Source organism: Lepeophtheirus salmonis, chromosome 13, assembly GCF_016086655.4.
Source record: "Lepeophtheirus salmonis chromosome 13, UVic_Lsal_1.4, whole genome shotgun sequence".
Taxonomy (NCBI): domain Eukaryota; kingdom Metazoa; phylum Arthropoda; class Copepoda; order Siphonostomatoida; family Caligidae; genus Lepeophtheirus; species Lepeophtheirus salmonis.
Genome location: NC_052143.2, coordinates 11796569 through 11819537, shown reverse-complemented (window position 1 = coordinate 11819537; position 22969 = coordinate 11796569). Strand labels below are relative to the sequence as shown.

General features: G+C 29.0%; 2 long non-coding RNA genes across 2 annotated transcripts; both read right to left on the bottom strand.

The window, feature by feature from the left end:
- Positions 1-1639: 1639 nt before the first annotated feature.
- LOC121128565 (uncharacterized) lies at positions 1640-2306 on the bottom strand. Its single transcript, XR_005868198.2, has 2 exons — positions 1961-2306; positions 1640-1892 (listed from the first exon to the last, which is right to left on the bottom strand). It is a non-coding gene; the product is annotated as an uncharacterized lncRNA (long non-coding RNA).
- Positions 2307-7778: 5472 nt separating this feature from the next.
- On the bottom strand, positions 7779-8126 carry LOC121127442 (uncharacterized). The gene is made up of 2 exons (XR_005867841.2): positions 8035-8126; positions 7779-7977 (listed from the first exon to the last, which is right to left on the bottom strand). It is a non-coding gene; the product is annotated as an uncharacterized lncRNA (long non-coding RNA).
- Positions 8127-22969: the final 14843 nt, after the last annotated feature.

Here is a 22969-nt window from a genome sequence, read left to right as displayed (position 1 = left end):
ATTTATAATTTATGTTTGGCTATTTAAATCGAATCTAAAAGTAACTAATTTATTCCAGAACAATAATTAGAAACCCATAAAATCCGAGTATATTTATCAATAAAACCCAGAAAAAAAGCAAAACCCAAGTTAAAAATTTTGAATGGTGGCCTCGGGGTTTGATAAAAAAAGTTTAAGTTCGTCACAATTATTCCAGAACGGGTCTTGTGAACGGCAATACTTCTATTTTATGCCTGCTTTGAAGATGAACCAATAAATTTTCGCTCACACGTGAACCACTTTAAACGTGAAAATGCCAATACTCAAATTGCTAAATTTTGGTAAATTAAATAATCAGTAAAAGTAAACAATTAACAGATTGCTACTTTACAATCCTTTCAGTATGTTGGTAAGCCAAATTTATGGTTAATACATTTTTTGTTGATATATATATATATATTTTTTTTTTAAAGTTTTTTTTATCCAAAAAAATGAGTTTCTTGTTTAAATTTAATTGATCTAAAGTACGAATACGAATTCCGTTAACAAACTCAGCTGAAACAAATGGATTCATGGCACTTATGAGTTAAAATTCATAATGAACATAACAATAATAGTATGAGTCGATATCAGATTTCGAATGTGATAAAGAGACATACACACACACACACGTGCAAACAATAAAATGAAAGAGTGAATTAATTATTTATAGCTCGTAGTTGGAGGTGGCGGTGGGGTTGGATTTTGTGGTAGATGAGGTTGAAGATGAGGATCACTAGATGAGGATGGTGAAGGAGGAATATTAGCTTTTTGATGATTTGTAGATGTTTATTCTTTTATACTTAAAATGAGTAAATACTAATCAATTAATTTGAATATAAAGCATCTATTAACTTGTTTTAATACCCTTACTTATAAATTATGTAACTATATAGACTCTTATGCAATTAATTTTTTCCGTCGGAATATTATTGTAATCTCTATTCACGCAACCTAACCAGCTTATTATATTCAAATTTTTTTATTAATATTATAAACTTAAATGACCATAAATCAATCAAAATCGACTTTTTTTATTAAATATAATGACGATAATGTAATGAATAATTCATTTTTTAAATACTGAAATGTTTTTATCAACTTATTATTTACTTTGATTTTCATATATATTGCTTTTTCATGTCGAAATATGGCACTCAATCTTAGTTATGCCCTAAAAACTTGATTTAAAAAAAAGGCTTTAAAGACCAAACCTTCATGAATTGAAAGTTTTAATGGAATTCGTGTTGTACGGCTTAAATAATAATAATAAATGTGGGTTTCAGCCTCCGGGCAAAAATGCTGTCGCATTTTGTTATAAAGACAATTTTGAAATAAAAATATTACTCTATGTTCTTGTGAATATCAATTTTTTCATCTCAATCAATAATTTTATATACTCATGAACCAAATTTGACTCGAAAAGACTTATAATCAGAGTCTCAAGCAGGTACTACTACAATTATATATGTATCTTTAATGATATTTTTGTCGATTTGCGTTACTGTATGTTGAATTTGGATCTGATTGATACACATCTGTAATTCTACACAACCACCAATAAACTATGCTACACTCATGCCTTTCCATCCGAAAAATGAGACGAGGTTATATTGAATCATTTACAACAATTGATAGTTTTATACTACATATTTCAATTATAACAAAACGGATAAATAACACAGTAAAAAAATATATTTTGAATTAGATGTCTTACTGTAGTAGCTTTTCAGACATTGATAACCAGAAACCTTGAGGAAAATGTTGGATTTAGCATTGGAAACTAGATAGTAAATATGAATAAGCCTTTAGTTAATATATATTCTGATGATCCAACATTTCATTTGTTCCTGAAGCTTAGGCACGGAAAACAACTTGTATGAAAAGATAAAAAAATCTTGGTAAACATACTTAGTAGGGGGGATAATTAATTAATTATTACTTATGCTCCTTGTGTAGTGTAAGTTGGATTCTACTCCAATGAAAAACACATCCTGAGACACAGACGACCTCGAGATAGAGGAGTATCATCAAGACTTGAACAGGTAAATAGGAGCTCCAACACATTCCATCCAAATTATTAGTCATTTTGCATTGTCCAATAAATCTCAATCGATACTCATTCAGTCATTGATTAATCCCCACTCGACGGTCGACTCCCTCTCTTCTTTAAAAATGTTTTTTCTTTCGAAATTATTTATTGGTCAGTTGTGATGATTTTTGATACAACGGTTCTAATTGCTGCTCAAACCAACTTTTGAAGCGTTCTCATAATTAAATGAATCAATTAATTATTAATTAAGGAACACTTAATTATTGCAATTTGTGACAAATAATGAAACATTTTATCGATTTTATTTTGACGGTTTTTAAAAAAAGTGATTTATCTTTCTATATCACATGTCCCTGTAAGTGTGTATGCCTCATGTGGCATCCTGGAGTAATACAATCGTCCTTTGTATTAAAAGGGGCAATTATTTTAGCGAACAGTTATCAAATTTTTGAGGTTACTGATATAAATATAAATACAAGGTTATATCATAACGCGTGTACTACTGATGTTTGACTTCCACGACTCTTTTTAATATTGACGTAATAGTGTATGAGTGGTTGCGTGCTTTGTCATAATTTTTCTTTTTTACCCAGCAGTCAGTACGATACATCAAATTGAAAATTCTAACAAGCCCGATTACATAAATCATAATGGTCTAACCTTGTACTTAATTAAACCTTGAAATATTTCATCTTTTCGTCTGGATTATAATTAAGAGTAATGTTGTAGATCCTTCTATTTAAACTTGGATATTTTATAGATATTGGTATTATTTCAACTCTGTCTAAATCACTTTTTTTCTTGCTAGGCTCACTTCCTTCGTAAGAGCGTCTTTTACTTTCCATACATTGGGATAAATACCACTAACAGATCTTTTTAAAGCGTTGTGAAATCCTTCTACAATAATTATTCGTTCAAATCGTCATAGATTGATCCTTTCGAGCATATTCCAAATTTCAATAGGATATGAAGGTTGTACTCTTCGTCGGTTTTCTCCACAACCTTGTTCTCATCCAGCATAATTCGTTTCTTTTAAAGAAACAAATTTTTGCGGTATATCATCGTTGTTAGTAAGTTCTATAAACCCATCAATGAATGGGAGAAATTCCAAGACTGTAAAGCACTTGACTTTATTATTAAAATTTGATTCGGTTATATATCTAACGCCAGATCTATAATGTATCGATACAAATTTTTGTCTATATGAAAAATACAACCAGTAATGTTTTAAGTCGGGAAAGTTACACTGAATGCATTTAATATTGCCGATCTTTAATATATTAAAAAACTGAAGATACATTTCTTGAGATTTCCCGACAGTAAAACGAATAAACGTAGTATACTAATCTGATTAATGACAATATGCAGGGAAAACAGTCGATAAAATATTCCCAGTTATTTTTAATCTTGCAAGGTCTTCTAGATCACTTTGTGTTTCAAATACTAGATTTATATTGACATACATTATATTGCAGTACATACGTACTACAATTTACCAAATTAGATATTTACAAGAAGTGTCGAATATATTTTTTAAAAAACGTTTCTATAGTAATTGTATATATGTGCACTCATTCAATTAATTAGTTAACTGATGGAAATTAACACTTACAAAGGACAATTATTAGAAATGAAGTTACATATTCAAATTTCATTGAATCATACTAAAAAACTACACACAAAAATTTGTTAAAAGAGCATATAACTTATAAGTCACTTGGTATAGTTATCATAACTTGGCTTCAGATCCAATGGAGGCATACATTCCTATATACACAACTCCGAGGATTGGAGTCCCTTGAGTGGCTACGTAATGCAGCCTGTTTTGAACACTTTGAGTAAGAATGTAGTTTCACAAAAAAACAAAGACCATCGTTCTAATCTTTCTATTCAGATGCCAAATAGCTCCTACTGTACTGAGCTTTAGAGTTTTCCTCGCTTATGTCTTTCATTTTCTCGTGCTCTCCTACTATCCGACCTTTGAGTGCCTCCCCAAATCCTCTCAGTGGATTGCTTCCATACAATCAACCATCTCTTCTTCCGAAATATCCTGGATCATAACAAAGTAAAAATCTGAAATCACTACTCATCCCTAATCTGATGTTAATTGTTTTGTTTGTTCGTTGTTGTGTCTTGACGAGGGAGAGGAGACACAAACTTATTTATAAGTGGAGAGATCCAGGACGACCGAGAGACAAATGAGAAGAAATCACGTGGAGGAATAAGACTATACTTATTGAAGGAACATCTGTATTCTTAATAATACAAAACCCTACTCTAATTAATATAATCAAAATACATGACTATTTATACTACGTAAAAGAGAGTACTTTAATACATAATAAAAGAAAATACAAGACGATAAGAAGAACAAGGGGGCGAAATACATTACATTCGTCCATCCATGAGTCTTTTCAAATACAAATAATCCATCATGTCGAATCATAATTGATAACGGATATATTATAGTTATTACTTCTTTGCACTTCTTCCATTCGATCGAATCCATATAGATTTAATCTATAAAGTTTCTATGATAAAAACACTGTCGTGTTTGTTTATTATTTAATTTATTTAAAGTACTACAACAGTAAAAGATTCAAACTATATGCTACTTTGTTGTGTTCATATTATGATCCATAATGACTATCAACTTTTGAAGCATCCTCATAATAAAATGAATCAATTAATTATTAATTATGGAAATACTTAATTATTGCAATTTGTGACAAATAAAAAAAAACCTTTTATCCCTTAATTTTGAAATGACATGAATGGGAATCATAATTACATAGTATTGGAGCATGGATCATCATCAAATATATTTATTATTTTATTCGGCAAAGTGGTCCTTCGGCAAACTGTCCATTCGCCTAAGTGTCCGTTCGGCAAAGTGTCGGTTTGGTGAAATGGCTTTCGGCAATACGTTTTTGGGCAATGTCTCCTAGAACCATTTAGGAGAGAGGATCCCCGTCAAGATCGGCCCAATCCAGTCCATTCTCACTTGTCGGTCCTTCAAGATGGTAAATCGATTCCTCATGACGTAATTGATTTTTTTTTCTTTTCTAATATTAATAGTAGAAGTAGTGCTAAAGAGATAATCAAGCATTTTAGATACAATATATTTTCTAATCATTATATATTCAATAATATATATTTTAAAGTGAAGTAAATTTGAATGGGTTCATATTCAATTCAATTATATGCATATTGCAACTGGTTTTAAAATCTAAGCATAGCAAGATGAAGACACTGTAGAATATAAGGGTTTGTTAAATCAGAAATTCATTTCAGTGTACCAGTTTATGAAAATAGATTCAATCCATTGACCTTCTGAGAGATGATCTAAGAAATTGCTCATGAGCTATTTGAAGGAAAAAATCACGGATACATTAGCTATTATAAAAACTTTGAAGACTATTTTCTCATAATCCTTTGGATAGTGCTTTATAAGACTTTCATGAGATAGTAATCTTGGGTTAGACATAGACAATTTCAACACAACATACTTACAAATGCTAGCTACTGTTTGAATTTACTAAAAGTTTAAACCTGTCAAAAGTTTTTCGACAAATTGTATTTGAAAGTGACTCGCCCAAATATTGAAACTGTTCCTGCAGTTAGAGAAAGTTGCATCAGTTTAAGGAAATCGAGTTTCAGTAAGATTTTTTTTTGAGTAAATGACATTTTTGATCTATAAATAACTAGACCTTTTAATGTGTCGAATTATAAAGTTGAAATATACTATAGCAAATTAAGATATATATTATATATCTATGATCGCTTTGAAGATAGGATATATTTACTCTCAAAAACCTCTTTAGGTCTGTTAAAATAATAAAAAATAATTAAAACATATTTTGAATTAACCTGCCCCCTTTCTACAGAGAGTTCAATATCTCAAATTTTTCCTCTATTTGTAAGCTTTGAATTTTATTAAAATTGTATCAAGAGATAGAACAAGAATCAATAATTCAATATGATAAAATTTACTGCATACAGACAACATTATTACAAAAATATTGTTCGTACAAAAAAATTATTTTACCCCTCAAATATAGTTTTTATCAAATATATCAAAAAACCCGGCAAAATAATTGATTTTTTTCATTATCATATTATGCACTTGTGATGTAAATTTTATGGCTGTAGCTCTTTGGATACACTACAATAACTCTTCCAACATTTTGATTTTTGTTTATAATGGGATTGTCTATACGTAATATATTAAAAATATAGTGCAGAGATATCCAATTTAATATTTGCATAATTGACAGGTATACAACTTAATTAAGTAAATGTATATAAAATACAGCTCGTATAAATTCAATTAATGTGTTTGCCCATGGATTACTTAACAACTGGATAAAGACTGGACACGCAACCTCGTTAATAGGGCATTGCAAATGAATAGTAAATAATGCCTTCTATTACATAACAACTGTAAAAGAGAACACATAATTTTTGTTAAAAAGACAGGGACCAATCTCATATACTATTGAAAAAATATATTTGTAATTTTGCGAATTGATGATGTAGCTGTGAAAAGATAAAGGTTGTTTTTTTTTAAATTGTTTTTTTTTGGGGGTGAAACAAGAAACAATTATCAAGTATGATTCAATTTAATCAAAGAAAGAGCTAAATTTTTTTTTGGAATTGTCATCTATTCCTTTCAGATCTAACTTCTAATCCCATATCTTCTCTATTAGTGAGTATGGAGGAAGGATTTCTTTTAAATTTCATCGAAAAAATACATTTTTGGAGGGAGTATGCATTACATAGTTATTACATCCATTATCAGTGCCTTCGTATTTCATCATATTTCACTTGTATTGGAGAAGAACGTCACTTGATGAGCCTTTTCTTTAAATCTATAGATTACTTTACATTAATAAAACTAAGCAATTCATGTTCACCTATACGATAAAATAAAATACTTTTTTGAATCAAAACAGTTTCTGTTATAATAGAGAGGTTGTATGGTTTTAAAAGTGAATTGTTTAAGCAATTCATTGTTTGACAGACATGAAAACTCTTTCAACTCCCGTCAGTGCATATCCTTAACGCAATTAAATTCGTTCACAAGGTATTCAAATAGAAAATTAAAGAATTACTTTTTTTAATATACCTTTAATTAATCAGATGGAGTTGAACTGATATTGAAATTATTATATCCAACTTAAGAATGGTCTGTATAGTTCACATACTTAATATATATTACTTTATCTAGGAGCAACCTTGAATCAAAGATTCAAACATTGAGTTCAAGAGGGAATAATTTCTCTTGAGCCCGTAATCGAGATAACTTCGTCGCTCCGTTTGCCTTTTTTTCTAGTGGTTAAAGCTAATTCCTAAAATAACAATTCAAGATATCTAAAACAATAAATTCTACATTAACTTCCCAGTTGGCGAGGTTAGAAGTAGAGATATTATGTTATCCAGAAAAAATCGAATATCGTAAATTTTCAAGGTTTGTCGTATAATAATTTCATTACAACTAAGGTGTTGTTGCTTTTATCAAATTTGACCGTATTTACATATACACAAGTACTTAAATCTATTTTTTCATATGGTACAGCGTCAAATAACAACTTAAAACGAAGTAGGTCAAAGTGAATAAGAAAATTTGAGTCATAAATTCAAATAATAAATATTTTGTACGGACTCCGTTATTTGGATGAAAATCTAAGGTCATGCGTTATTATAATTTATGGGTACATATTATACTTCAATTCCATTATTTATTAAATATTTAGTATGTACAATGTAGATATTTGTTGTGGAGCTTCTGGTGTATGATAAGTGACATGAATGTGCTAAATGATACTACATATTATAAAAAATGAGAAAGAACCATATTATTAAAAGTGATAAAATAATAATGCTTCATTCCTCCATCTCCAAGCCTGAATAAAAGAAAACTATTTTAGTAGTAACTTTTCTGCCAAATAATGGGGACTTACATATACCGGGGGGTCCATTGAAATATGAACAATAACTAATTCAATAATTAATGAAGGTTAAGTGATTGAAATTAATTCATATTTCGAAATATTAAAGCATAGACAATTACTTACCAGACTGTCCACAAAACTATCAAAAAAGTGGGCGGGAAGAGCCTTGTGAGGGTGGAGAAGCCGCTTTTGACACCAGTAATTCAAGAATCCCATCTCCTCCACTGCAAGACTATTTTAAATTATTTTTTGACGCTTTTGACATCCCAACATCCCTGATTCCAACCCTTTAGACTACGCCTTTTGTGTACATGTAGAGGGGAATGTGTTCAGATTTTAATGGACCACTCTGTATTATAAAAAAATGTTATTTTACACTTATATTTATTGTTGAGGATAAAAACACTTTTTTATTCGCTGAGATACATTTTTCTTGTTGTAGCTGTTCATTCGTTTAATATTTCCCCCGCTATATATACTAAACATAGTTATATTGTTTTGATGTGTTACAACATTAACAAACTGCATTTAAGATACTCTTTAATGTATAAGTAAATGTTCTGAAATATTTATAACCACATTTTCGTAAATGAATAGTAGATACCGAGGAAAATATAATTACATTTAACTGATTAGTTTTAAAACAATATCGATCAAATTCATCTCTTCTGGTATAAAAAGAAGGTAACTCATGTCAACTACATGAAAATTTCCAGAAAAATCCATCCATTGGTTTGGCCGTAATTTCAAGACTCACACACACCCACATACATTTGAATTTAATATATAGATGATATATCGCCAAACCTGTCCTAAGAGAAAGAGGTGTTCAAATCAAATGCAATTTTTAGGAAATAATGGCCAAGAAAAAAATGGCAGGAGAAAAAAAAAGAAAAAGAGTATAGTTGGAAAAAATGGCAAGATTCCTTTAAACTTTTTATACCCATCACCAATATAATATATATTATGATAAAAAAAAAATAAACAAACACTGTAGCGGCTCGAATGGGAAAAAGTGCTCATCACTTAATTATAAGAAATCAAATATAATAATTAATATAATTGGACATGATGGATTATTCATCTTCAACAAGACTCTTGGATTAACGGACAAGCATTTGCATAATACTAGACAAGAGCCGCAATTTCCAGTTCGTTATGATCCAGGATGTGTCACAATAAGTGGTAGTTGGCTGTGGTACGACAAACAACTCAGAGGATTTGGGGAGGTAGTTAACGGTCGAGTCATTGGAGAGTGGGAGGAAAACTCTAAAGCTAAGTATAGTTGGTGCAATCTGAAATTGTAATAGAACGATGATCTTCGTCTCTTCATAATAATCTGGCCTTCCCTTCTTAGTTTCGAATATTTGAAAGATTATTTACATATAGTTGGATAATGATTTTGGAAGTAATTAAAGAACACATTGAGATTAATAAAGTAACTATTTTTAAAAACTATAAATGATTTACGCTAATAAAGTTTTTACATGATAAAAAAAAGTACTAACATCAAGAATGTATTTGCATTTAAATATTACAAAACGGAATTAATCATCGTAATCAACTTATTATAAAAACCGTGCAATTTCTCATTTTTCATTCTATTTAAAGTGAACTCCCTATCGTGGCTTTTATATTATAGAAAATTAGAGCCGTATTTTAATGAAACCAAAAATTAAAATTCATCATTTTAAAGATAAGATCAATAAAACTTTTTGAATTGGAAATTGTGAAATTAAAAAGCTTGGATGTTTAATTGAATTACACGCTTGGTATTGAGGCTTTCTTTTGTTATATATATTTTTTTGATCCCATTAAATACAAAGTCCTTATCTGTCCTTAATTACTCGCATTTTTTATTCGTTTTCTGTATTTGCAATGACGATAAATTTACATTCTAATTCGATTAATAAAGTTAATCTTGATTGATTTATAGTTTGAACATATACTATAACACATGTATCTCTACATATATTGTCAGATAAAACAAAAACCTTGAATCAAAAAAATCAATTCTTTGGTGCATCCCAAAAATATTTTATGATCATTTGTTTTTTTTTTGTGGGCCGTCCATAGGTTATATATCCTAAAAGTATTGGAGACTGAAATTTATTTTGTCAGTTCATTTCCAATTAAATTGTTTTATTTTTGGCAATAAGTTTGATTGTGATGTTTTCAAATTCCAATACTTATCAAAGCTACCTTTTATGTATATCTGTTCAATGAGATAAGGCTTAAAGTTGAGAAGAACACTTACTTTGTGTCGTGCACACATGTAAATGGTACATAGTACCATATACTCATAGCTTGAAGAAGGATGTTTAAACGAAAAATGGATAGCATTATAACCTAAAGAAATAGATAGATATATCTACTTATCAATATCCATTTTTATTTATAAGGTATATTCAAATAAATACTAAGAAAATAATATTCATGCCAATGACATTTATGTGAGTCTTGAATATATTATTCAGATGAGTTCATATTTCTGATTTAGCTTTCTTTTTGTCTTTATCTTGTCAGGCAACAATTATTTTTATATAAAACCTATGAAATAGCATAAAAATAAGGACTTCTTCCGAATACTTTAAACCCCAAAAAAATCAATTTTCTTTCTCTTAACATTCAAGAGCATCGGGGGAAACAAGGTATTTCCATGAAAAATTCCTCGAAGAGAGGAATTTACTCAAATGTGATATGTTGTATTATTGACAGAGTAGACAGCTCAGAAAGGAAACTTTTGGACCTGTAGCTCAGTCTAACTCTGAGTTCTAATGAAAACAATTCTCCTTTAAGACCTTAAAAATCAGAATAAAATTGAGTACAGATTCAAATTTTCATCACTGAACTGGTCCATTCTCAATAATAACACATTCCAAATTTGCTTCAAATTTGTTTCCTCAAGAAAATTTCTTATAGTACACCCATATATAGATGTATTGCTTTTTTGAACAGGTCTAGGCTGAAGCTACAAAAAAATGTAATGGAATGCACCCGTCACCTTAAGAAGATTCGTTGTTGTCTTATTAATATATTCATCCCCACGCAAGATGTTGCTTTTTATGATATGACAGACGACGTCAATCGATCAATTTCTGTCATTTTTCTCATGAAGTATGAAACTTTTTCTTCCTATTTCAGAATTCACTTTATTAATTCAGTTAAAAGGGCGAATTTATGGAGGTCACATAGTTAGTTTTAAAGTAATATTCAGATACACTCAACGCTCCTAGCGGACAAAAAAGTTATTGCTTAGCCAATTCTATTTTGACAAATATTAGTTTTTGTTTTTCCGCTTAGTTTGTAGCTGTGGTCTAACCCTATCTTATAGGGTACAATAATACATACATAAAAGTTATTAATATTATTTTTGTAACATGCTTTTGCCATAAGCACTTATTGATGCTCTCTGTCAGCTTATGTGGTACTCACACACACAGATAAATTTTAAAATGGAGATTAGTCGTAATGATTTTATAAATTTTAGTACACCTTGGGAACAACTTTTGGGTGCTATCAATAACTCGGGCAATTTTAACAAATATTTTTGTCTCTTAGGAATTCCCTAAGAAGATTATCTTCTTTTGGAATGAACTACCCTTCTTCATGTCATCAGCTAATATACAAATAGTTTTTTGTAAGAAAAAGATAACACAAGGGCTGTGGAAACAGACTTCACATGATTGTTGAAAGTAAAACTTTGAAATTTCTGAAAAAATCTTAAAAAAACTTGAAAATAATTATTAATTATTTCACTTGGAGTAGATTGCCTTCATTGATGGTCTCTCTCCTCTCCAATGATATTTTTCGATTGGGAATGGGCCACTGCAGATAAGATAAATTATAAAAATATTTATATAAAAAAAAGCAAAATATTTTCTTCACAAATAAAAAAAAAGTATACAAAGTTTAGAATTTGTAGTATATATTCCCTACCTTCCTCTATCACACACACTATGAAATGGGATTTCACCCCTGTGTCTAGATGGATATACAAATAATATTCTGACTGTTCTAACAGATTTTTGAATTTTGAACACAGTTTTAAGCTGTGGTTATGTATTGACAGACTGTTAGATAGTGAGATTTGTTACAAATCTATGGGGTTCACAACAAAACTTTTGAATTTGTTTCTGAGTGTGTAAAAAAGGTCAAACACTGTCTCAAATGCCAACTTACATCTGATGAAAGAGTAGTGGCGAAAGTCTAGTTTTTCCATTGAACAACTCTGGTGTAATAAGTTAGAGATACAATTTTTTTCTTGAATCTGAGATAATTTATTGATTCATTTCTGCCTGGATACAATGATCAAAGATGTATAATAAAAAAAACATTTTTTTTTTTGCTTAACAGCAGGGGTGTAAAAAAGATTCTAGTTTGGTGCCCTAAAACCCTACAGTCTATCCCCCTATTAATAACTCTGAACTGTATGTATATTATTGGGTTTCATATCTCATAAAATGTCTTTGAGTGGGATCCCTGGAAATAATTTTTTTAAACACAGTTTTTTTAAATAATACGGACAGTAAAATTAAAATACTTGTTTATAACTTGAGACTAGGGACTAGGAATGCCATAATTTATTTTTTGTTCTTAAGTTCTTCCTTTTATCAACATTAGAAGGTGCATAGGTTGGTTTTTTAGAGGCTGCAGATCCCACGTTTTTTTAAATTCCGTAACCTGATTCCACCAGCAATAAAAAACTTATATAGTAACTAATGAAATAACTATTTTCTTGTGGAGCTGGGGGTTGTATAATTTGTAAAATACAGAACCTGACCCATTGGCTAAAATCAACTCGGTATCCATATATAATAATAATTATTGAACGACCCTTATATTATGAAATAATTAAATGTAGGGTTTCCCGTAGGTGTAAAGGTTCTAGTACAATTGACAAACATTTTTTCCAAAAGACAATTTGCGAAACGGACATTTGGTCGAAAAATGATATTTAATATATTGATATCTGCGATGGTTTATTTTAATTCAGTTTAAAATAATAGTATGATAAATAAGTTTTGTTCATATGCTATATATGTCATTTTAACATTCTACTTGATTCATATTGTAAAATACTCATGGATTGAAGAACAGGTATAATATGAAGCAAGAAAAGTGACTTTTCCATAGTATTGGCTGCTTTTGCTTGATAAGCACTTCTACCCTGGGACATACAACCATTCGAATTGATGTCGTGTTTATTTATTATTTAAATTTGTACAACGCTAAAGATTTGAACTACATTCAAACCACATACTACTGTGTTATGATTATACAATGATCATTAATTAATACATATAATTATTATACAAATAATCTTCGGTAAATTTTCCTTTGGTAAAAATGTTTAGGAAGAGAAATGTAGCCTATTACAATATTCGAAGGAAGTTAAAAAATCCAGGCCAGTTATGACATGTGGTCGACTGTGTTTCCCTTCTCATTTATATTGATGAAGGACATGTTATTCAAAATGTACGAAGTTTTTTTTGAACAACCAAAAACAAAAAGAACTATAAACAAAGTGGAACATTCGTCAATCATTCCATTAACATTTGTTGACAGGATTTAATGATATAATTCCGTCCCTCTAGTCAGGTGTTTTTTTTTTGTTTTTTTTGCATAGTGAGGGGTATGAATAATATATTATGCACTTTCATACGTATATATATAACTAGGACATTCACTGCCCTGTCAATGTGACGAGTTTAATATAATATATATATGTTGTGTACAATTTGCAACTTGCATAATCAAATTGTACAAGTTGTAATTTCTTCGTCTGAAAATGCATGATTTAATTACAAAATTATTCATTCTAATTACCAAATATTAATTGATTGATGCTATCATTTCATTTTGATCTATTCAAATTATATGGTTATTATGCATTTATGAGTATTATAGCCCTGGGCATTTGAACTTTGTAATGCACCATAGAATACTTATATTTTGTTAATTTTTCTAGAAATAATCAAAAATTACAGCATTAAACCATCAATCATCAATGGAATATTTAATTATTACTTTATCCTGATCTTAAGTACTGTAAATCCTTCATTTAAAGTTATTCATCTCATTTTTTGGTCGTAACTTGTACACTTTTATGTATTTGTTATAGGAACATGTTTTCCCTCTACATAGAAAACTGAAAAATCAGGTGATTTTAAATACCAGAGAAAAGTTCATTCACTCCTCGCCTTCTCCCATGCAAGAATGAATAACCTCTTTGTGCAAAGTCATACTACTTCAATCATAGTCATATCGATGATTATGACTAGCTGTTTAATAATACTAATAAAAAAATGCAATTAGAATAACAGTTTAGCATGGAAGTGTTATACTATAAACATATGCAGGTAAGCTCACAAAGTAACTTAAATCGAGGTCAATTAGACTAATAATTATGATGAGTATTAAAGTTTAATTTATTTGTTATTTTTTTTTTTACTTATTTTTCTGGTCGAAAAAGTGTATTATTATAAACTGCATTTTTAATAACTAAATACATATATTCCGTGGGTTTGACAGTCTACAAATGTTAAGATTTCATTATTAAAAAATTTCCTTTATGTACTATTGAGAAATAAGTTATTAAACAAAGTCGAGTATCTGAATAAAAAATAACATCTGACTACTCATTCAAATGCTCATAGAAGGATGATTTACCCAATTTATCAAAAAAATCTTTTTTGACACTAAGAAAGAAGGTATATACTAAGTTTACTGAAGAGTCTTGGTTAAATCTTGCGTTTTTTGTGTGATTTTTTATAGAAGCCTACAGAAGGACCCAAAAAAGGCACATGATGTTCCAGATCACTGGTATCAACTCAGTCATAGCTAAGGTATGGCTAGAGTTATAAATTATAAGTATTTAGTTGCAACGGCTAAATTTTTGGTATTTTGTCATCTGAACATTGTGTTTATTTACCAAAGCTGTTAACATTGCTTTTCATTCTTGAGGATAGAAAATCTACGTTTAAAGGGTTTATTAAAGACATATAGTAACCTTGAGGATTTGTTAGGGAGTTATAAGTGGACTCATTGTTGAATTGAAGTAATTCCTGTCGATTAACTTGGTAGATATGGAGTGGGATTTGTATTTATTTCCTTCCTCTTATAACTGTTTGTAATGTAATAACAAATCAGCTTTTCATCTCCAAGAAACTCTTCAAATTGTTAGGATTACCATGTCAATTTTTGGTTTATTTATTTTTTTACATATAAAAACAAGAAAAAGACTTAGTTGAAATATATTTCAATTTAATTTGTTAAAGTGTTTTCTTAAGTTCAATGACTAGCAACTGCCATACTTAATTGATACTACTGCAAAAATTATAAGGATCTTTTGAAATTTATATAAAACCATCCTTTCAAAAATAAAGCCCGAAAAATCATTTCCTAAAATATTTTAAGTACATCATTTTAATAAAGTACATTTAGGAATAAAACTTTCAACATGTGATGAAAAATGAACAAAAGATTTGAAGTAAGTAGAAGAAGAAAAAAGAGAAATAATATTATTTTGAAATATTCAAAATGTATTTACCTGATTTTTATTCTATTTTCTTTTCCTTTCCTTTTTTTTCTTATCAACATAATATTTTTAAACGTTTGTGTGTATGTACATATATAAGAAAATTGAAAATAAATTATGTCAAAATCTCCTATTGTGTTAAAAAATAAGAAAATAAAAGCTTTAAAATTTCTTACATACACATACAGGTATGTGTGTATGTATGAATATAAACATATACCTATTATTTATTTTGTTGTTGCATTCAAACACAGAAAATAGTTACATAAATTCATTAATAAAGATGTACCCATGAATTTAAATATATTTTTGATGATTTCTTCGATTGCATTCTCCCTATTTATTAAGTAGAAACTTTCAAACTAGTCTGTTCATTGATATATAGACACGTTCATTCCAAATGTATGATCAGTTGCGTAATTATGTTTTTATTCCTTGAGAGGGGGATTATTAATTACCTATTCAGAAAATTGATCATATCAACACAATGTGATATCTATTGAATATCACAACTTTTCCTTCCAAACAGAAAGGAAAAAAGGCCCAAACTCACTTGGTAGTTTATTGCTGTCAAACCATTATTCAATAAGGATAAAAAATTGTACACAAATGAATGACACACAATTCAAGTTGAATCTATGCACGTTCACAACACTAAAAACAAGAAAATTAGTAGACAAATCAACAGCTGATCAAAAAATCTTCATGTTAGTGGAATAACTATCGTAGGAAATGCTACTTTCTAAATAATAAAATGATTTATTAGGTCCTTACTTCTTTACCAAAACTATAAGAAGACTAGTTTTTCTCCTCACAATAATTTTGAAGAATAAAATGCATCACAACAAAGGGATAGGTCTGTCTTCATATTAAAGGAAAGTTTAAGTTCAGATTTAATGAAGAACTATATATACGAGTACATTTAGCAGAGATGAGACGATTTCGACTCCAAGTCAAGTCACAGGTCATTTCAGCTCATGTTAGACTCGAGTCACAAGTCATTATCAAATCATTTTGTTGAAAGACTCGAGACTGACTTGAGGACATCACACATTACATATTCAAGCAAGGAAGAAGAGGAATTAGTCTCTTTTCATATCCCATACACCTTTTTTCCCCACTCAGTGTATCCGGTGTATTTTTCTTTTCTAGACCTATTTATCTAAGCATTAACATTATATAAAATTTAATCATCCAACCAATCGCAATTCATTAATGTTCAAGTCTGTATCGAGTAACAAGTCTCTAGATTAATGACTCGAGTCTGACTCAAGTCAAAGTCATGTGACTCGTGCCCACAGCTTTGCTTGAACCCGATTCAAACTTGTTTCAAAAATAGTATTCTCGGATATGCTATAAATTATTTTTATAACCATCATTAAGATCATCAGTGTATAAAATTTTCTATACAAGTGTAAATTTAGCTCATTTTGTATAGATGTTCACGAAGAAAAATGTGTTAGAAAATGTATGTAGAACCCACAGGTCTAAGCACTTACTTAAACCAAGTTTTTTTATTCAAAAAAAATTTGCTTCTCATTTAAAAATATTGTTATGTTAGGTGAGGGATTTACTTAAGCATGTGACTTTACCTTGATTCTCTGGTTCTGATGAATTAGCAAGGAACAGAGTTTTGTTGTACAATAAACGATTTATACTAACAGCCAGATATGAGGAATTGGACTCGAGAATTAACTTTACTTTTGTGAAAACTACTCAAACTCGCCCAAAACATTATTTGAAAATCTCGATTGAACTCGAATATTTCAAGATCTAATATCTCTGAAATTTTGTTTGCCGTACTCAAATCACAATAGCTAAGGGGTTATAAAATAAATTATGCAGGAAAGCTTAATAGCAAGATAACTAAAACATTTTGGGCCAAAACTCTTGGCCCTCGGAACTTACTAGAGTAATCAGTAGGTACCTTAAGGCTAGAAAGTTTAGAAAACACTGTTATAGACGTTATTTTTGAGTAGTGATTACTTTACATTTTGTTAAAATCATAAAACAAAACCTCTCTTTCATACATGGTATTTTAAAAAAGGCGGAGAATATGAGAAAAAATGGTTCATCAGTAAATAAGTTTTCTTGATATTTTCTTTATATTCTATATCTCGGGTGGTCCATGGATAAATATGTATATATTTTTTTTTGTTGAATCCTTTACTTGAAACTAATAGTTATAACTTGAATTCAACATAAGTCAAAACACATAAAGTATTGAACCTATTTTTTTAACCATAGTTGCAGTATTTGTACTCGTATTGCGCATGAGGTCATCAACATCACATAGTAATTATAATTAACAACTACTTTTCTACTAATATTACTAATTTGTTACTAACAATGAGTAAAATGAATAATAATTAAATGAGTAAATTTCACTTTGAACAATGATATCCTGAATGAGTATTGTCGACTATACGGGGCTTTCCTTCAAGAAGAAAAAATAAAAATGAAATTTTTTAAATATCTAACCATGAATGATGTATGTATACTTTGAGTGGCCCATAGAGAAAGAAAGAGAGAAAGATAAAATAATCTATATTTTATTTGAATATAAAATATAGATGGTTTTTTCCTCCATCTTTGAAAAAATATGAATGTACATATAAATGTACGTCTAACCATGTATGAAAAGAGCCTTTTGTCCATATTCAAAAAATGTGTATGCATATATAGTGAATGAAAGGCCATTCTTTCGCTCTCTTTTAGTTTTATAATTTGTATGCATGCATTTATCATATAATCTACAAATTTCGGTTTGCAGATTTAAAAAAAAATATTATTTGTTAATTATTCATAATTTAAGTTATTGCTACTAAAATGAATAAATTTATACAGAGAAAATGTTCTTCATAAAAAATATAATAAAACTGAAGCTCTATTTTTTAGTCAAACTGTTATATGTACTGAAGTTTCTATAGATATTCCTTTTAGGCATAGTTGATATTTTTCTAAATTCACTGGAATATATATATATGGATGTTCCTAATATAAATATTAAATATTGTTGTTATTTTCAGCATGTAAGTAGTTTTCGATATTATATAGAAAGATATTAGCATAGAGAATTAATTAATTTTCAAGTGGATCCATCCTTCACATTCATATCCAATATACAAGGATCACACATTCACGAAATTTTGATAACGTTTTAATGATTCCAAATGACTTTAATTTCTTTTGTTGATTGAACTAAATTTTAGCAATAAAAGTTTAATTTCAATTTTATCAAGGGATCCTCATTATGGAAAAGTCGAATAACGTTGGTCCAGACTTTTATTTTAGGGAGGGTTTAGAAATCATATACTGTAGAGAAAATACTTTAATTTTTTTAAATTTTAATAGTAGGTTTTTTTTTAACAGTGAGAGATATAATATGAACAAAAAAAAAATGTTTGAAGGAAGAAAAAAGCTGAGTATAGCTCCAAAAATATGATCCCTCCTGTCAAAAATGGTATGGAAACATATTTTTTTGACGTATTTCTCTGCTAGGAGGGAAGGGCGATTTCATGGTATAAAAATCATAGCCTTACCTTCAAAAAGAAAAAAAAATTCTAAAAAGAAACTGTTATTTAGCCATCCACGTCTTTCTCTCCAATTTTTTAATTATTCAATATAATTTAGCATTTTTCACGCATTGTAAGGTATCATTCAAGTTTGCTAGATTAGAAGAGTAAGAAGGCTCAAGATCGAAAGCTGATTAAATTTTTTCAAATTTTTATATTAGATTAATAATAGATAAGACAGCGTTTCCTCACTAATACAAATATTTACATAGTAAATTACTGTCAGCTGTCGATATTTCTGCGTCTTTTCCCCTAATTATAGTTATGATTATTGATTTCAAATCTGCTCTTCTTAAGTTATGAACAATTCCCCGCAATTATTGAATAATTATAATTACATAGAAGAAAATAATTGGCTAACTATCTATTGTACTATTGGGCCTTTTTTCTTTATTTATATAATGTGATACAATATTGGTAACGACGTGATAAATTTCATCAAGAATTTGCAGATCAATATATATTTTTGTATTTGTAACTTTATGATACGTCAAACTCATGAAATGACCCTGTAAAAGGAGCATTTATTGATTTCCCTCTTGCATGTATGTAAATGGTTGTACGGTTTATGACTATACCACATATTTTCCAAAAGAAAAGAGTATCTCATATCTTATGTTTGTATGCATAGAAATATTTGCATTTTTTCCAATAAAATCAATATGCACTCATTTTTCTTTGCTTTTGTTTATCACCTGAAAATGAAGTATTGAATAATTGATTTTGTATTGTTTTTTTTTTGAAAATCCATTTATCTTGCAAGTAAGTACATATGTACATACTTAATACATTCACATAGGGCATTTAACGAGGAGAAAAATAGACTATATAATTAATGATATGTGATAAAAGTTATAGAGTTTAATTCTTATGAATTTGCAAAAGAATTGATTGAGGCTTTTGGAAAAAATAGCCAAATCTATTGCCCTAGTGATTTAATAAAAAAAGGTGTTTTTTTTAAAAGTATACCCGTGGACCAATTATAAACCTTTTTCTTCTTGAACCCTTAATTTTTTTTTCTAAGTCGTCTGGTTCCAGTACTAAGGGTTGGAATATCTTAATTTCTAATCCCTACATACGTGTTCCTTGATTAAATTATCCATCTATTTTTTTTAGAAAATCAGCTACCAGACGTTTGATGGATGACAATGGTCTTCTCCTGATTATATCAGATGCAATATTTGCCAACATTCACATTGTTTCTCTAACTATCACAAATACTAGAAATGAAAGTTCTATTTATGATTTTTGTATAAATGTTGGTAATGTAAATACAAAATTAACATATCTGAATATGTTTATTTATTTAAAAAAAATTGAATCCAATAATTTAATAACAAATATGTATCTTATATCGGAATAATACTAATACTGGCATTAGGTTAATTAATTAATCGGTTACAATCGGGGTCCCAGGGATCTTTTGAGAGTTTTTTATAAATTATAATTATCATATTTGAGTCATAAATATATAAGCTTTATTTCAGAATTATTTCTAGCTATCTTAAGTAATTATCAATTGTAAAGGATTAATAAAGGTATACAAGTATTTATACATTTTTATACATACTTTTGAATTAAATAAGTATTTAATAAGAATTTGAATAGAAAAAACAGGATACAATCAAATTTGCATGTAGTTCACAAACTTGTGAAATCTAAGAAAATTACAATTACTTTTATGGGACATATTTAGGGTGACTGGAATGACGTATATTGAGTGTTTTATCAATTCACATGGCTAAAATAATTGATGTCAAAGTCCTAGTTGAGTCTCAAGTCCATCGAAAAATTAAAAATTAAAATCTTTTTTTATCAAATAAACTACTCGAGTCCAATTTATATGACTTGAGGAATAAAAAATATTATTTGGATAATAATATATTACTAATTTTAGTGATAAATAATTGAATGTAATATTTACAACCTAATTTTAGCTGAACTCAAGATTTCTAAGTTAGATCTAGGAACGAAAATGTTTTCCTTTTATAAAAAATTTTTGACATATGATTGCATCTAATTCTTTACTTCTTCTAATGTTTAAAAAAAAAAAAAAAAAACGTTTCTCAAATATAAATCACTATGTAATGAGAATTTGATTTTTAAATTATTTTACTAACATAAGTTCTCTAAACACATAACAGATTAAATTATCCAATATAAGGTGATTAAAAACTTGTTGGATAGATTTGAGAAACTGTAAATATTTTTTTTAATCAGATGAATAAAATATTGGCTTAAGAAAATATTCATAAGGAGTAAAAATTTACATATATATAAAAATAAATTTACTTCCATTGAAAAAAGAAGAGGAAAAAAAAAAAAGATATTAAAATAATTGAATAGTAATGAATTTATTAATCTTTTAATACCTTATTTGCCATAAAATCATTTTTTAAATATTAATCAAAAAATTAATATAAACTCCCCCCCCCCTCTCGTTTTTGGGTTAATAAAACAATATATATACATACAACATACATATAATTATGAATAAATTAATCAGTCATTAATCAACTTTTAGCCTATTATAAAAATAGGAAGGACATAATAAAAAACTATAAATAGATATGTGTATGCAGTGTTGCTCATCGGTGGCATTATGTGCGCGTTAGAAAACAACCAAAATAAATATTATAACCATGACAATTTCAAAAAAAAGTTTTAGAATAAATAAGCTTAGCTGTCATGATGTTTCATTAAAATAGCTCCGAGCAGCTATAAGATTAACTAAATAAACACAAATCCTACTTGTATCTTGCAAGGACAAAGGTAGGAATGACCCTGTTGTCGATTTTCAATTATACGCTGACTCTAACTACCACTTATTACCAGAGATGCTAATTGGTAGTTTTTTGACATTTAAAAAACAAAAATGAAAACGAAAATCAACATGGTAACCCTGACAATTTGAAGAATGTTAGGCAGAAAAGCAGCTTAGATGTCATGCCATTTTATGAGATTGACGACAAGCATATGTGAAGAGAGGGAGAAGGAAATAAAGATTGACATATGCAAGAATTACTCCAATGTCAATCCACAACTCTACTCTTAAGTCAAACAAGGACCTGCAAATATAGCTCTGTAAAAAATCCTCAGGGTTACTCTCCGTCTTTTACGAGTACTAAGAAATGTTCTATACATTTTCGTATACGTCAATGATATGTTGGACTCCTAATAATAATGAACTCTTTAATAATTAAATAATAATGATAACAGATTAGAAAAAGAAAATTCACTCTTCGGTTGGCACCTCCAAAATAAAAAGGGCGACCTACAAAGATGCTTGATTATCATCAATCGGTTATGTAGAATTGACATGTTTGTGATGAAAAAACAACCTTTAAAAATTAGAAAAGGAAAAACGGTTGTTTTGTGTGCTCTTTTTTCCACATTATTTAATAGGTTCTCGTGGTATTGGAGTTAATTGTTTTAAAATACATAATAATATATATATATATAATAACAATATTTTCCCGTATTAATCCTATTTCAAATGTAGAAGGTTTCTCTTCATCGCAGCAGCTCATTTTCTCCTCCCAAAATCATATAACAGGCAGCTGATATTAACAAAGGTCTTAATTAAGTAGTACTACAGGGAGCGGGGATCAAATTGTTGCCTACTTTAAACCTTGATAACTTGGAGACGACATTATCAAATAAAAAACCAGTTACCAAATAGGAAAGCTATTCTCGTCAGCTGACGATACGTAGTTCAGTTAGCATAATGCCGTCGTCATATGAGGAGATAAAGAGCTATAAGTGGAACGAGGAGCTTTGGAGGTCCGCCGTAGTTATGGCATTGGTTAATAATGGAGGTGAAATCTCC